Source organism: Salmo trutta, chromosome 1 (assembly GCF_901001165.1).
Source record: "Salmo trutta chromosome 1, fSalTru1.1, whole genome shotgun sequence".
NCBI classification, from domain to species: Eukaryota; Metazoa; Chordata; class Actinopteri; order Salmoniformes; family Salmonidae; genus Salmo; species Salmo trutta.
The window spans coordinates 61862082-61878239 of NC_042957.1; the positions used below are offsets into that span (position 1 = coordinate 61862082).

General features: G+C 47.4%; 1 protein-coding gene across 3 annotated transcripts in view; it reads right to left on the reverse strand.

The window, feature by feature from the left end:
* LOC115204433 (adhesion G protein-coupled receptor L1-like) overlaps positions 1 to 16158 on the reverse strand; it is a 184057-nt gene that overhangs the window by 148712 nt on the left and 19187 nt on the right. The window lies entirely within an intron of this gene.

Below are 16158 nucleotides of genomic sequence, written 5' to 3' on the forward strand. Positions count from 1 at the left end.
AGTGTCTCTCTATACCTGTCTGTTGCCATAGCTCGGGAGGCAATGAGGAGCACTTAAGTGCATGCATTCTTTTTTAAATACACAACAAATGGAGGTTAGCTTCCACTTGAGCCTTAAGAGGCTCTCCTGCAGCTACAATGAGAGAGGGAGAAAAAGAGAGATTGAACATGAAACCAGCGTGTCCCTCTATCTGTTCTCCTCTTCCCTCCTCCACTCCACATTCCCACAAGCCTGCATGCAGTGTGCCTATCTAAAGATACCCAGGGACACACATCCTCACCACCAAAACAGTTCCCCTTAAGGACAGCCAGACAGCAGTGTCCGTCCCTAAACCCAGTCCCCCACTACTGTACTTCCTCCTGGCCTGCATAAGTAGTTCCCTGGCAGCGCTATAGAGCTGAAGTAGAGCCACTCCATCCATCTCCTTTACTCACTAAAACACCATGCCAGGATCACACTTCTTTTTATCATCTCTCTCTCTCTCTTTCTCTTTCTTTCCCTTCTGTTCTCTCCCTCTCGCTCTCTCTTCTGTTCTCTCTCGCTCTCTTCTGTTCTCTCTCTCTCTTCTGTTCTCTCTCTCTCTTCTGCTCTCTCTCTCTTCTGTTCTGTTCTCTCTCACACTTGTGTTCTCTCTCTCGCTCTCTTTCTCTCGCTTCTGTTCTCTCTCTCTCTCTTCTGTTCTCTCTCTCTCTCTTCTGTTCTCTCTCTCTCTTCTGTTCTCTCTCTCTCTCTTCTGTTCTCTCTCTCTCTTCTGTTCTCTCTCTCTTCTGTTCTCTCTCTTCTGTTCTCTCTCGTCTTCTTCACCCTGTTCCTAGACCAGGGAGGGAGCGTTGATCAGACTCTTCATCTGCAGTGTATTCTGTCCCTTTAGATGTGAGACGATGAGTCATAGACCTCAGCCACACCCCCACCTAGGAGCAGAGGGACACTATTTGGCAGGGGGACATGCCCTCCCACTGCACCCATGCTCATCCAGCCAGATCAGTATTTAGTGGAGGCCACCTGCTGCCCCGTGGGGGATGAGGAGGAGGGATGAGATTGGGAAGGAGGGATTGGAGAGGAGGGTTTTGGACGAGGCTCCACACCCTGTGTGCCAGCGTCCAGGGATCGAGTGGATGGACTGAGTGCCCGCTCTGCTCCCTGGCACTAACAGCTACTTGGTTGATCTGCCTCTGGGCAAGCCTCTCTCTCTCACACACACACACACACACACACACACACACACACTATTCTGTCCTCCATTATTGTCCCCAATCCCACACTCCCTGCCATTATAGAGAGACACTGAGAGATGACAGAGACACCAGATTAAACACAAAACACATCAACTAACATACAAACATAAAACATAACAAATGTGCACACACTACTATGTTAACCCAAATGCCATAGTAATAGCAATGACGTAAGTGCTATTACACATGCGTGTGCACCGGAAGAAAAATATTAGTGTTACCATGCAGAACTGAGACTAGCAGTGTTCAGCCCGTTGTCTCCCCAAGGTCATCATTACAGTGAGGCTTAACGTCACTCAAACCTTAACACATTGACAGACAGACACGCCTATTTCATCTGGGGGAGCGTCTCTCTCTCTCACTCTTTCTCTCTCTCTCTCTCTCTGTCTCTCTCTCTCTCTCTCGCTCTACACCTGTTCCTGTCCTCCAGCCGAGCTGAGGATCTGGAATCAGAAAAAAGGAGAAAAGAGGGATGAGGTGGAGGAGAAGAGGAGGGCAGTAGCAGCGATCTGCAATCTGCTCAGGCACTGTGACGTTCCGTTTCCATGGCAACCTGCCACCCCGTTCTTCTGTGTTTCATTCTCTTTCCCTTTTCTCTCTCTTTCTCTCTATTCCAACATGGAGGATCTGCCATTATATCAGAGGCATTGGAATCCAGATACAGGTAACTGCCATAATAAAGAAAACACCAACATAAAGTGTCTTAATAGGGCGTTGGGCCACCACGAGCCAGAACAGCTTCACTGCACCTTGGCATTGAGTCTACAAGTGTCTGGAACTCTATTGGAGGGATGCAACACCATCCTTCCCTGAGAAATTCCATCATTTGTTGATGGTGGAAAACGCTGTCTTAGTGTGTTCAATTCGGTTGAGCTCTTGTGACTGACACACACACACACACACACACACACACACACACACACACACACACACACACACACACACACACACACACACACACACACACACACACACACATTAAACCCCCTATGCTCCTTTGAGACCCTTTTTTCACTGAGATCTCTTCTGGCCATGGTTGACAAAATAATGACAGACATTGTGTGTGGCCATTAAGATAAGTACATTAGGGTATATAGTCTGGTTGGAGTCCTATGAAAGCACAAAGGCCATAGAAATAGGATGACTTTAAAGTGGAACTGACTGGTGTCAGTAAACATGTTCCTTCGTTTGATTTTAGCTCATCTTGCTCTGGCTAGCATTGGTTGTTGATCTTGTTGTTGTTGATGTGTGTACCTGAGGGAGAGAGAGCCTACCTTTTCATGGTTGTTTGATCAATAGGAATGTAAAGTTCCCAAATCTAAGTGGACTCCCGTGGTGTTTACATATTTGCAGAAATCCATTCAGGTGTATTTTGTGGCTTTTGGCGAATACATTCTAATAATATAAAGTCATGCTGTTGAAACTGCCTGTAAACACACAGTCCAGTTCAAAGTGAATGATGGCAGGCCCATGTGGCAAATGGCTTGTTTGCATAAAGGCCTACTGTAGCTCTGATAGGCGATGGTGCACCGGTCTGCGTAGACGCCGGTCCTGGACGAGACAGATGTTTTTATTAGGTTTTATTTACTGCAGTGTCTATCACGTCCTGACCATAGTAAGATGTGATTTTCTATGGTAGAGTAGGTCAGGGTGTGACAGGGGGTGTTTTGTGTTTTTATATGTTTTCTATTTCTATGTTCTTAGGTTCTAGTTTTTGTATTTCTATGTTGGCTTGTTTGGGATGATCTCCAATTGGAGGCAGCTGGTCCTCGTTGTCTCTAATTGGAGATCATATTTAAGTTGGGACTTTTTCTATTGTGTTTGTGGGTAGATGTTTTCCGTTTTGTTGTCTGTTGCCTGATAGAACTGTTTGCTGTCGTTTTGTTTCTTTGTAAAAGTGTTTAGTTTTCATTAAAGATTAATCATGAGCACTCAACGACGCACGTTACAGTGTCTATTAATTGTCCAAACGCACGGCCACTTTCCCACTCTATATTGCTATAGAATTTTCACAAATGCCTTAATATACGTAATTCTCAAATATTCTAAGAATTTATGAAAATGGGGAAATTACAGATTTTAATAACATTTCATGTTGCTAAAATGCTGTCAGAACCACTTTAATGGGATACTAATTCTGTAGATTCTATTTCTATGTTGATGTTGTATTTCTATGTTGATCTCTCAACTTTAATTATGTTTACTTGTTTGTATGCCTCCTCCTATTCATGCCAGTAATATTTAGTTCCTAGTTTTCCTAGTTCCTAGTCTAATATGACAAATGTGTGTTGTTCCCCCATCCCCAGCCAAGTGCTCAATACTTTTGAGGCCATGTTATTCATCAATGAAAATGTAATTCATTAATCCATTCTCCCATTGACTGCAGGCTAAGTTTACCTTATTATGTACAGCAGACACATTCATCAGTCCCCTTTGTTTGACTGTACGCTTCATATTGGATAAAATACATAAAAATCTTCCCTCTGAACACACACACAGAGACTCAGAGCTCTTGTGACTGACACACACACACACACACACACACACACACACACACACACACACACACACACACACACACACACACACACACACACACACACACACACCACATGAGGCTGCTGAGGGGAGGACGGCTCATAATAATGGCTGGAACAGAGCTAATGGAATGGCATCAACATGTGGAAACCATGTGATTGATGTATTTGATACTATTCCACTAATTCTGCTCCAGCCATTACCCCATCCTCCCCAATTAAGATGCCACCAACCACGTCCTGTGACACACACACGATTGATGATTTATTAGGATCCCCATTAGCCGACGCCAATGGTGACAGCTAATCTTCCTGGGGTCCGACACACAACAAATACATTACAGACAAAAATACTTTACAATTTACATACATTTAAAACATAGAAATTATAGACTTAGATATATTTTAAAAATTAAAACTACAACTAAAGACACAAATTTACACAAATGTATAAAAAAAGAAACAATACAACTAAAGCATAATAATGTGTGTGTGTGTGTGTGTGTGTGTGTGTGTGTGTGTGTGTGTGTGTGTGTGTGTGTGTGTGTGTGTGTGTGTGTGTGTGTGTGTGTGTGTGCGTGTGTGTGTGTGTGTGTACTGATGGGTTCTGATTTCTTGACTTATGAAATCATGAAATATACTTATTCATGTCACTGAGGGAGAGAGGGTAATGTATAACGTTTACATTATGTCAGGATGTGTTATTGTTAGCCATCAAGGATCCTCTGGAGAAGAGACGCAGTCTGGTACGAGTCATCATGACAGCTGTGAGTTGGGGAGGAGTGAGCACTTTGGGGCAGAGGTCAGGTCAGATGAAGTGAGGAAGAACAGATATCACTAAGGTTCTGTCTAGCAACAGAGACGCATTGGCTGTTCAGATGTGTAGGAGAAGACTCAGCATAGGAGAAAGAGTTAAATATCAGTGCTTGTGTGAATATGTTGTCGTCTGTTCAGCTGTTCGATCCGTTGGGATGAATAAACTTGGTTTAAGCTTTCATAGTGTCCGTCGAGTTCTTACTCTGATATTTAGAAACGAACAGTACACAGACGCTCACACACACACACGCATGCATACACATACACACACACACAGACACATATACACAGATACACACTCACAGCATGGTGGTCCCCGGAGAAGCCAAGGGTCCTCGAGGTTATTGGTGACAAACTGCTGTCTTAATCAAAAAAGGCAATTATTGATGACTTACTGATGATCAATGTCTCGTCCCACTCTCTATCATTATAGAAGAGAATGAAATGAATGAGCCACAGAGCAGCCATTATTACTGCAGCTTAAAAATACTCTCTCGCTATATTCACTAGCAGTCAGCAGTACTGGTCTCACACACACAAATGCTCCCGGGCATGTATATGGAGCATGGACTCAATACGACACATCAAATACAAACATACAGTCAAATGAATACTCATACGCCTCACGCTAAATTACACAACCACACACACACGTGTGAGCACATACAGTATGTACACATGCTCGCACATGCACAGGGGGTTCCTCTGTATGATGGATATAGCCCACCCCATGGGGCTCTGGGTGAATGATAAACTGGGCCTCCCCTCACACTGAGATGAGAGAACGAGAGGAGGGAGAGGAGGAGGGTGGTAGAGGAGGGAGAAGAGGGGGAGACCAGCAGTGATGCTCTCTGCTCTCCCTGCATCCCTCGCTCCTTCCCCCTGCATCCCATCGCTCCTTCCCTCTCCCTGGGCCAGCTTGTCTTAGAGGCCATGCTGCTACAAAGAACAGCCCAACAGGAGGGGTAGCTCCAAAAAGTCAAGGCCAGGCAGAGTCCTAGGGCGCTGCCAGGGAGAGGAGGACCACCCCGTACCTCCCTACTCCCCTACCCCCCTCCCCTACACCCCCTCCCTCTACCCCCTCCCCCACTGAGAGGACAACACACACAGAGGGAGAAAACAGACTGTAATGGAGACATGAGGAGTGAGAGAGACAGCAGCACAGGGGGATTCATCTGCTGGGAGAAAGAAGGGGGATGAGGGAGGAGGGGAACAGGGAGGTGAGGGAGTATACCATCACAGAGAAATAAAAGAGTTGTAATTGGATTAATGAGAGGAGAGTCAAATGTGGATACATCAAAAGTCCTTAAAGTTGGTGGAGTTGGTGCCTCTAGGACAATTCAGGCAGATATTAGAGGGTATTTTTACTGAAGAATGTGTTTGTTTCATATGATTGTGTTTTGCTTTTCGTGTTTTGTGTTTGCGTATATAGATATGTATAGTGTTATTGATGTATATATAGATATGTATTGTGTTATTGATGTGTATATAGACATGTATAGTTTAATTGATGTGTATATAGGTATGTATAGTGTAATTGATGTGTATATAGATATGTATAGTGTTATTGATGTGTATGTAGATATGAATAGTGTTATTGATGTGTATATAGATATGTATAGTGTAATTGATGTGTATATAGATATGTATAGTGTAATTGATGTGTATATAGATATGTATAGTGTAATTGATGTGTATATAGATATGTATAGTGTTATTGATGTGTATATAGATATGTATAGTGTTATTGATGTGTATATAGATAGTATAGTGTTATTGATGTGTATATAGATATGTATAGTGTTATTGATGTGTATGTAGGTATGTATAGTGTTATTGATGTGTATATAGATATGTATAGTGTTATTGATGTGTATATAGATATGTTTTTTATTTTTTATTTTAACTTTATTTAACTAGGCAAGTCAGTTAAGAACAAATTCTTATTTACAATGACGGCCTAGGAACAGTGGGTTAACTGCCTTGTTCAGGGGCAGAACGACAGATTTTTACCTTGTCAGCTCGGGGATTCGATCTTGCAACCTTGCGGATACTAGTCCAACGATCTAACCACTAGGGTACCTGCCGCCCCCATATGTATAGTGTTATTGACGTGTATATAGATATGTATAGTGTTATTGATGTGTATATAGATATGTATAGTGTTATTGACGTGTATATAGATATGTATAGTGTTATTGACGTGTATATAGATATGTATAGTGTAATTGTTGTTTATTGAAGTGTTCATGCAAGGCTCCTCTGCAGAAGAGACTGGGGTCTCAGCATGACTTCCTGCTTAAATAAAGGTTCAATAAAAAACTAAGAGAAGACAACGGCTGATTTGAGTTGAAAGGAGGATGAGTAAAAGAAAGAGTGAATTGGAGAGGCTAAAGACTGAACTAGACCAATAATGTGATTAAGAGAAAAAGACGATACTTCATGAGAAGAAAATTGGTGGTTTGGGGGTAAAAGGTGATGAGCAGAGAAGGAAAGAAGAAAGAACAGTAAGGAGGAAGTTCAAGGCAGAAGGAACAACAGTAAGGAGGAAGTTCAAGGCAGAAGGAACAACAGTAAGGAGGAAGTTCAAGGCAGAAGGAACAACAGTAAGGAGGAAGTTCAAGGCAGAAGGAACAACATTAAGGAGGAAGTTCAAGGCAGAAGGAACAACAGTAAGGAGGAAGTTCAAGGCAGAAGGAACAACAGTAAGGAGGAAGTTCAAGGCAGAAGGAACAACAGTAAGGAGGAAGTTCAAGGCAGAAGGAACAACAGTAAGGAGGAAGTTCAAGGCAGAAGGAACAACAGTAAGGAGGAAGTTCAAGGCAGAAGGAACAACATTAAGGAGGAAGTTCAAGGCAGAAGGAACAACAGTAAGGAGGAAGTTCAAGGCAGAAGGAACAACAGTAAGGAGGAAGTTCAAGGCAGAAGGAACAACAGTAAGGAGGAAGTTCAAGGCAGAAGGAACAACAGTAAGGTGGAAGTTCAAGGCAGAAGGAACAAAGCGAGAGAGAGAAAAGGATATAAACACAGAACTGAGGGCCTGAGCACAAGACCTGTAACAAACCTAAAATGACAAACACATGTTGAAAAGAGGGATGGAATAAATAGGTGGGGAAAGAACAGGGGAACGGATGAAGATGGAGTGCGGAGGGTGGTCTTTAATCAAAATGCTTTTTAAATTAATTTTACAATTAAGGCCTGCTCGTTAACTTTGGCACACACAAGAGATGACATTGCTAGCAGTGCAACGCGTGTCATTAATATAATGATGACAGATTGGCACTCCTTTGGGAACACTGCCTCTGCTCCGTCTGACAGCTGGGCTCTGTGACAACCACGTCACCTGACCAGGGTGGCATCACCTGACCAGCTGTGACATCGTTACATCACCTGACCTGCTACACAATGTCTGAAAAGCAATGGGAGAGTCACAGTTCAACGTCGACAACACAATCTTACAGACAAACACAACGTGAGTAGTTGCCACAGAGGGTGAAAGAGCTATTCACACTCCATACTTCTCTCTCTCTCTTTCTCTCTCTCTCTCTCTCTCTCTCTCTCTCTCGTTGTTGTTCATACAAGGACACAGCCAAACAAATACAGTGAATTAACAGAAACGCCCAACAACAACAAAAAAACGGCATTGATTTATGTAACCAATCCATGAATAGTATGACATTACATACAATGGTATCTATCTATGTTAATATGGGTGGTATACATTATTCCACAAACACACACTAGCTTGAGGAGGAGTGGTGCGAACATACACACTCTACATTAGCCAGACTCTCTTGTACACTGTTGTCATGACAACCCCGTTAAGGAAGGACACTCAGGCTGCAACTCGGGTGAGATCAAGCTTCCTCTCCTCTTTTCTTCTGTTTCACCTTCCCTTTCTCTCACCGTCACCTCTTCCCATTTGACTCCCTCCATTTTATTTATCTTCCTCACCCGTTGTCCAGCTCTCCTCCTTTCCTCCTCTCCTCCACCTCTCCTTGCATACCCTCGCTCCTTCAGTCTCTCTCCATTAATATGCCATGTTTTAATTTACTCCCCATCCACTTCCCCTCCTCCCCCGCTCCTTTCCAGGATACCCTCATCACATATCTATCTACCACTCTCTTTCTCTCTCTCTCTCTCTCCCCTGTGTATGGAATTGCTTCCTTGGTCTCCACCCACGCATCCTACCAGCGACAGTTTCGCTCTCTCTTCCTTCTCCTTCTCTATCTTTCTCTCTCTCTCTGCCCTTCTTTCCCTCCATGTCTTACTCTTTTTCCCTAGCTCTCGCTCTCTGCCTACCTCTTTCGCTCTCTCTCCCTCCATCTCTCTGAGTATGGAATAGATTTGGGGTGAGGCAGTCCTTCTCTCTCCCTGTGCCCTCTCCAATTAAAAGGCTGATTTACAGGGTGAAGGAGTTGGAGGGGAGGGCAGCAGGTAGCCACAGAGGACAGTTTTAATAAGGGATCTGGGCCTGCTGAGCTGCATCCCAGACCACCTCTCTCTCTCTCTCTCTCTCTCTCTCTCTCTCTCTCTCTCTCTCTCTCTCTCTCTCTCTCTCTCTCTCTCTCTCTCTCTCTCTCTCTCTCTCTCTCTCTCTCTATATATATATATATATATATATATATATATATATATATATATATATATATATAAATGGTATCTCCCTCCCTCTCTCTCTCTCTCTCTCTCGCTCTCTCTCTCCCATGAGATATTGGAAGCTGTGATAGGAACAGAAGAAAAGGGCTACATGATAACCCAGCTTTGGCAAGAAGAAAGAACAAACCATGTAAGACCACTAACCAAAGACCGAACAACAATCTGTGCTCATTTTGGTGACGCCCCAAAAATGGCTAGAATGATCACAAAGTGTTGAAGCACTAAACCTGTTGGCCAAATTGTTTTTCCAGTGAGCTCATCCAAGCCAATCTTTAAAACATGGCTGCCACATTAGTTCCGGCTCCTCATCCATCTTTTGTGTTTAAGCTTGCTGGCATTCCACACACTCTATATCTCTCTACTGCATAATATCAATTCAACAACATGTCTCAGCCATATGGTTGTGTTCACTAAAATCTCATGAGATACCACCCCACGTATATGGAGACCGCAAGTCTAGAGCTGGCAGACTAATAACATTACATCCCCATCTATCTCTTGAACCCAAATCCCAGAGCCCACCTGTTTGCCCAAGCATCGACATCATCCCCTACCAGCCATCCAGTCAATCACACTTGATGAGCTCGATAACACAGTGTGTGTCAGAGCACACATCATACCCCCCAGAGAAATAAGGCTGGATATAAGGGGAGGGGAGAGAGGGAGGCTGAGATAAGCGAGGCCCAGGGCTAACATGCGGCCTACATGAAGCACAGGAGAAAAAGAGAATAGGAGGGAGGAACACTGAGAGAGGGAAGGAAAGGGTACGATAGAGTGAGAGAGAGGAGAAGGACTGGAGAGGAGGAGGGGAGTAGAGGGAGGGAAGATAGAGTGAGAGGGAGGGAGGGAGGGAATCATTAGAGGAAGAAGGACGACGAGAGTAAGACAGGGATAGGAGGAGAGAGGAGGGGGTTGGATGTGAAGGGAAAAGAGAGGCAGGGAGGAGGAGAGGGAGAGGAAGGAAGAGCATTAGAGGGAGACAGAGACATCTGCTGCTGATACACATGGATGTGGCTTTATGAGGCTCGGAGACAGAGAGACGCATATTAGGGCTTTTCTCTCTTCTCCCCGGAAGACTACTCTCTCATACACACCCGACAACTGTGTGTGTGTGAGTGTGTGTGCGTGCGTGCGTGTGTCTGTCTGTGTGTGTGTGCGCGTGAGACACACACAAACACATACAAAACAGCTATCAAAATAAAAAGGGAGATATTAGTCCCTCTATCAATGTCTACATATTGTGTGAGAATGCATTCCGAACACTATTGCCTAATAGCTTTTGCATGTGCGTCCTTGTGTAGAGTATGTGTGTGCTTAGTATACAGTATGCGTGCTTAGCGTGAGAGTGTGCCTGTTAGCGTGTGTGCCGGTTTGCTCTTTCCCATCTCCGGTTGGGTTTCACTGTTATGTAGTGCAGCACGGCCCCTTTAGCTGGCTCTGTTAGCTGTATAGGCTTAGCCCTGAGAGAGAGAGAGAGAGAGAGAGAGAGAGAGAGAGAGAGAGAGAGCCTCCACGAGCATCTGAGAAAGAGTAGGATAGAGAGAGAGCGTGAGACAGAGAGAGAAAACGGGGGAGCGAGGGGAGAGACGGGATCAGGATTTATATTTAGCTCTGTGCACAATCAGCTGGGAGGCCAGACTGACTGCTGCTGGAGCTACTGAAGGAGAACATTTCACTGCAAGTCACAGAGTGAGGAATTAAAGCACTACTTACATATTCCATCAATACGCATTGATTGCGTGTTGGCCAAGAACCAGAGGCACACACACATTAGTAAGAGCTCTAAGATATCCCTCACTCTCTCCGCTCTCAAAATGGTGGAGGAGAGGAGAGCTGGAGTGTAGCGGTAGTGTGACCTAGTAGCGCTTGACCAGTGGTCACCTTTTCTGAGTCAAGATCACAAAAAGCCAGCCGAGATCTACCACTCTGAATTTTTTTTAAACATGACTTAAAAAATGTAACATTAACCTAATAAACACAGTTTTGAAGGAATGAGGTTTGTGCAGTAGGACTAACATATTATCACAGCATATCGGCTATATGCAAGGCCTGCCAATGTTGTTCTTTTTGAGACCATATTATATTTCAAAACTCAAGCTTTGATAACAAAATAGGTCAGTTGGTGTAGCACCTACGAGACACAACTGGACATAAATTGAAATAATTTGCTAATAATTTTTATTTTTATTTTACTGGACTGATGGTACCTGCATCTGATGGTCATGATGCTTTCAAAAGAACTGGGAAAACTCAGATCTCTAAAAAGATGCCAGAGTTTCCGACTTGGAATTCCGAGTTGGATGACCACGCAACAAGAATAAAAAGGAGCACAGGCCTTTATCGTTGGCTTTTCTACAGAAATGTTCGGTGATCGACTAGGAATGCCTTGAAGATCGACTAGTCGATCGTGATCGACCGGTTGGTGACCACTGAGCTAGAGGGTTCTAGGTTGCAGTAGCAGAAACTGTGAGCTCTGTGACTGCTATGAATATTTAAAGTATCCATATCGCTAGCTCCTGGTTGTTGCTCAAAGGGGTGAAGCGTGGCTGCGGGCACAGATCAGGCGGGTGCAGGAGTGGTTGGTTTGTAGCGGTTGGCAGTGCATAGAGGCGTGATGGGGATGAAGGGAAGGTGAGGGAGGGATGAGGGAGGGTGTCGGGGCAGCAGAACATCCTGGGGCTGGCATGAGCTTAGTGGATGGGGCGCAGGGCGGGTCACGTGTGGGCGGGAAGGCGGGACGCTCCTGCTGCTGAGACAGATGCCACGGTTGTTAGGCTTAATTTCCCTCTGCCAAGCCATCCAGCATGGGCCAGCAACACACTAATGTGTGTGTTTATGTGTGTGTTTGTGTGTGTGTGCATGTGTGTGTGATGCATGTGACTTTGCTTGATTCAGAATCAGTCTCTTGCAGGCACACGAACAAACAACGCAGTCATCCCTTTCTCATCTGTTTCTCCCACCTTTCACCTTTCACCGTTCTTTCCCTTTCCCCCTCTCTCTCACAGTTTTTCAACCCTCACTCACTCTTTCTCTCTAAGACTCTCTCTTCCATCCTTCGTCTTTCCCTATGCAGCAGGGCCGGCTCCCCACTGCAGTAAAAATTAAAAAAGAGAGTGAAGTAGAGAGAGAGAGAGGTAGAGAGAAAGAGAGAGAAGATAGAGAGAGAGAGGAGAGACAGAGCGGGAGAGGGGAGAGAAAGAGAGAGGATAGGAGAGGAGAGAGAGAGAAAGAGAGAGAGTGCGAGAGAGAGAGAGAGAGAGAGAGAGAGCGAGAGAGAGAGAGAGAGAGAGGAGAGAGACAGAGAGAGAGGGTAGAGAGAGAGAGAGAGACAGAGAGAGAGGGTAGAGAGAGAGAGCGAGAGAGAGAGAGGGTAGAGAGAGAGAGCGAGAGAGAGAGAGAGAGATAGAGGAGAGAGACAGAGAGAGAGGGTAGAGAGAGAGAGACAGAGAGAGAGGGGTAGAGAGAGAGAGAGAGAGAGGGAGAGAGAGAGAGAGAGAGAGAGGGTAGAGAGAGAGAGAGAGAGAGGGAGAGAGAGAGAGAGAGGGAGAGGAGAGAGAGAGAGATATGAAGAAAGAGGAGTGTGACATTTAGGTTGATGTTGCATTATTGTCTCTGGCTGATCTGATCTGAGCAGATTACAGGAGTACACTACTCAACACAAATCACCATTCTACTTCATGAGCCTCTCTATCTCTCTCTCTCTCTGCGTATGCTCTCCCTCAATATAGAATATTGAGAGAGAGCACACAACACATACACACTCACATACTTCAGGGCAAGGACACACACGCACACGCACACACACACACACACACACACACACACACACACACACACACACACACACACACACACACACACACACACACACACACACATACACACACACACACAGTCTGCCTCAGTCCCCTTAGCCAACACCTCACACCTGTGGCCAGTCTAGCCCTCCGGTAGTCACTGCTACCCCTCCCTGCACCACAACACACTAGACCCCCCCACCACCACAACACACTAGACCCCCCCCCACCACCACAACACACTAGACCCCCCCACCACCACAACACACTAGAACCCCCCACCACCACCAAACACTAGACCCCCCCACCACCACAACACACTAGACCCCCTCCCACCACCACAACACACTAGACCCCCCCCACCACCACAACACACTAGAACCCCCCCCCACCACCACCCCACACTAGACCCCCCCACCACCACAACACACTAGACCCCCTCCCACCACCACAACACACTAGACCTCCCCACCACCACAACACACTAAACCCCCCACCACCACAACACACTAGACCCCCTCCCACCACCACAACACACTTGACCCCCCCCTCCCACCACCACAAAACACTAGACCCCCCCACCACAACACACTAGACCTCCCCACCACCACAACACACTAGACCCCCTCTCCCACCACCACAACACACTAGACCCCCCCACCACCACAACACACTAGACCCCCTCCCACCACCACAACACACTAGACCCCCCACCACCACAACACACTAGACCCCCCCACCACCACAACACACTAGACCCCCTCCCACCACTACAACACACTAAACCCCCCCACCACCACAACACACTAGACGCCCTCCCACCACCACAACACACTAGACCCCCCCACCACCACAACACACTAGACCCCCCCACCACCACAACACACTAGACCCCCCCACCACCACAACACACTAGACCCCCTCCCACCACCACAACACACTAGACCCCCCCACCACCACACCACACTAGACCCCCCACCACCACAACACACTAGACCCCCTCCCACCACCACAACACACTAGACCCCCCCCACCACCACAACACACTAGAACCCCCCCAGATCACCACCCCACACTAGACCCCCCCACCACCACAACACACTAGACCCCCTCCCACCACCACAACACACTAGACCTCCCCACCACCACAACACACTAGACCCCCCACCACCACAACACACTAGACCCCCTCCCGCCACCACAACACACTAGACCCCCTCCCACCACCACAACACACTTGACCCCCCCTCCCACCACCACAAAACACTAGACCCCCCCCACCACAAGACACTAGACCTCCCCACCACCACAACACACTAGACCCCCCACCACCACAACACACTAGACCCCCCACCACCACAACACACTCGACCCCCTCCCACCACCACAACACACTAGACCCCCCACCACCACAACACACTAGACCCCCCCACCACCACAACACACTAGACCCCCTCCCACCACCACAACACACTAGACCCCCCCACCACCACAACACACTAGACCCCCTCCCACCACCACAACACACTAGACCCCCCCCACCACCACACCACACTAGACCCCCCCACCACCACAACACACTAAACCCCCCCACCACCACAACACACTAGACCCCCCCTCCCACCACCACAACACACTAGACCCCCCCACCACCACAACACACTAGACCCCCCACCACCACAACACACTAGACCCCACCACCACAACACACTAGACCCCCTCCCACCACTAGAACACACTAGACCCCCTCCCACCACCACAACACACTAGACCCCCTCCCACCACCACAACACACTAGACCCCCCTCCCACCACCACAACACACTAGACCCCCCCACCACCACAACACACTAGACCCCCTCCCACCACCACAACACACTAGACCCCCCATCACAACACACTAGACCCCCTCCCACCACCACAACACACTAGACCCCCCCACCACCACAACACACTAGACCCCCCACCACCACACACTAGACCCCCCACCACTACAACACACTAGACCCCCCACCACCACAACACACTAGACCCCCCCCCCTCCCACCACCACAACACACTAGACCCCCCACCACAACACACTAGACCCCCCCCCACCACCACAACACACTAGACCCACCACCACCACACACTAGACCCCCCCTCCCAACACCACAACACACTAGACCCCCCCCTCCCATCACCACAACACACTAGACCCCCCCCACCACCACAACACACTAGATGCCCTCCCACCACCACAACACACTAGACCCCCCCACCACCACAACAACACACTAGACCCCCCCACCACCACAACACACTAGACCCCCTCCCACCACCACAACACACTAGACCCCCCCACCACCACAACACACTAGACCCCCCACCACCACAACACACTAGACCCCCCCACCACCACAACACACTAGACCCCCCTCCCACCACCACAACACACTAGACCCCCCCACCACCACAACACACTAGACCCCCCACCACCACAACACACTAGACCCCACCACCACAACACACTAGACCCCCTTCCACCACTAGAACACACTAGACCCCCTCCCACCACCACAACACACTAGACCCCCTCCCACCACCACAACACACTAGACCCCCCACCACAACACACTAGACCCCCCCCCACCACCACAACACACTAGACCCACCACCACCACACACTAGACCCCCCTCCCACCACCACAACACACTAGACCCCCCCCTCCCATCACCACAACACACTAGATCCCCCACCACAACAACACACTAGACCCCCCCACCACCACAACACACTAGACCCCCCCTTCCACCACCACAACACACTAGATCCCCCCCACCACAACACACTAGACCCCCTCCCACCACCACAACACACAAGAACCCCCCCCCCCCCCCACCACCACCACAACACACTAGACCCCCCCACCACAACACACAAGCTCCCCCTGAACATAATTACCTATTGAATAATAAAGACTCTAATTAATATGGCTGGTAATAAAAAACCTCCAAAAAAGAATTTTAAAAAGCTGAATGCGTTCCAATTGGCCCTGTAATGTATTCATTATTAATGAATGCTCTTATTTCCCTCCATGCACTCTGCTGCTCCTCTCCTCTCCTCTCCTCTCCT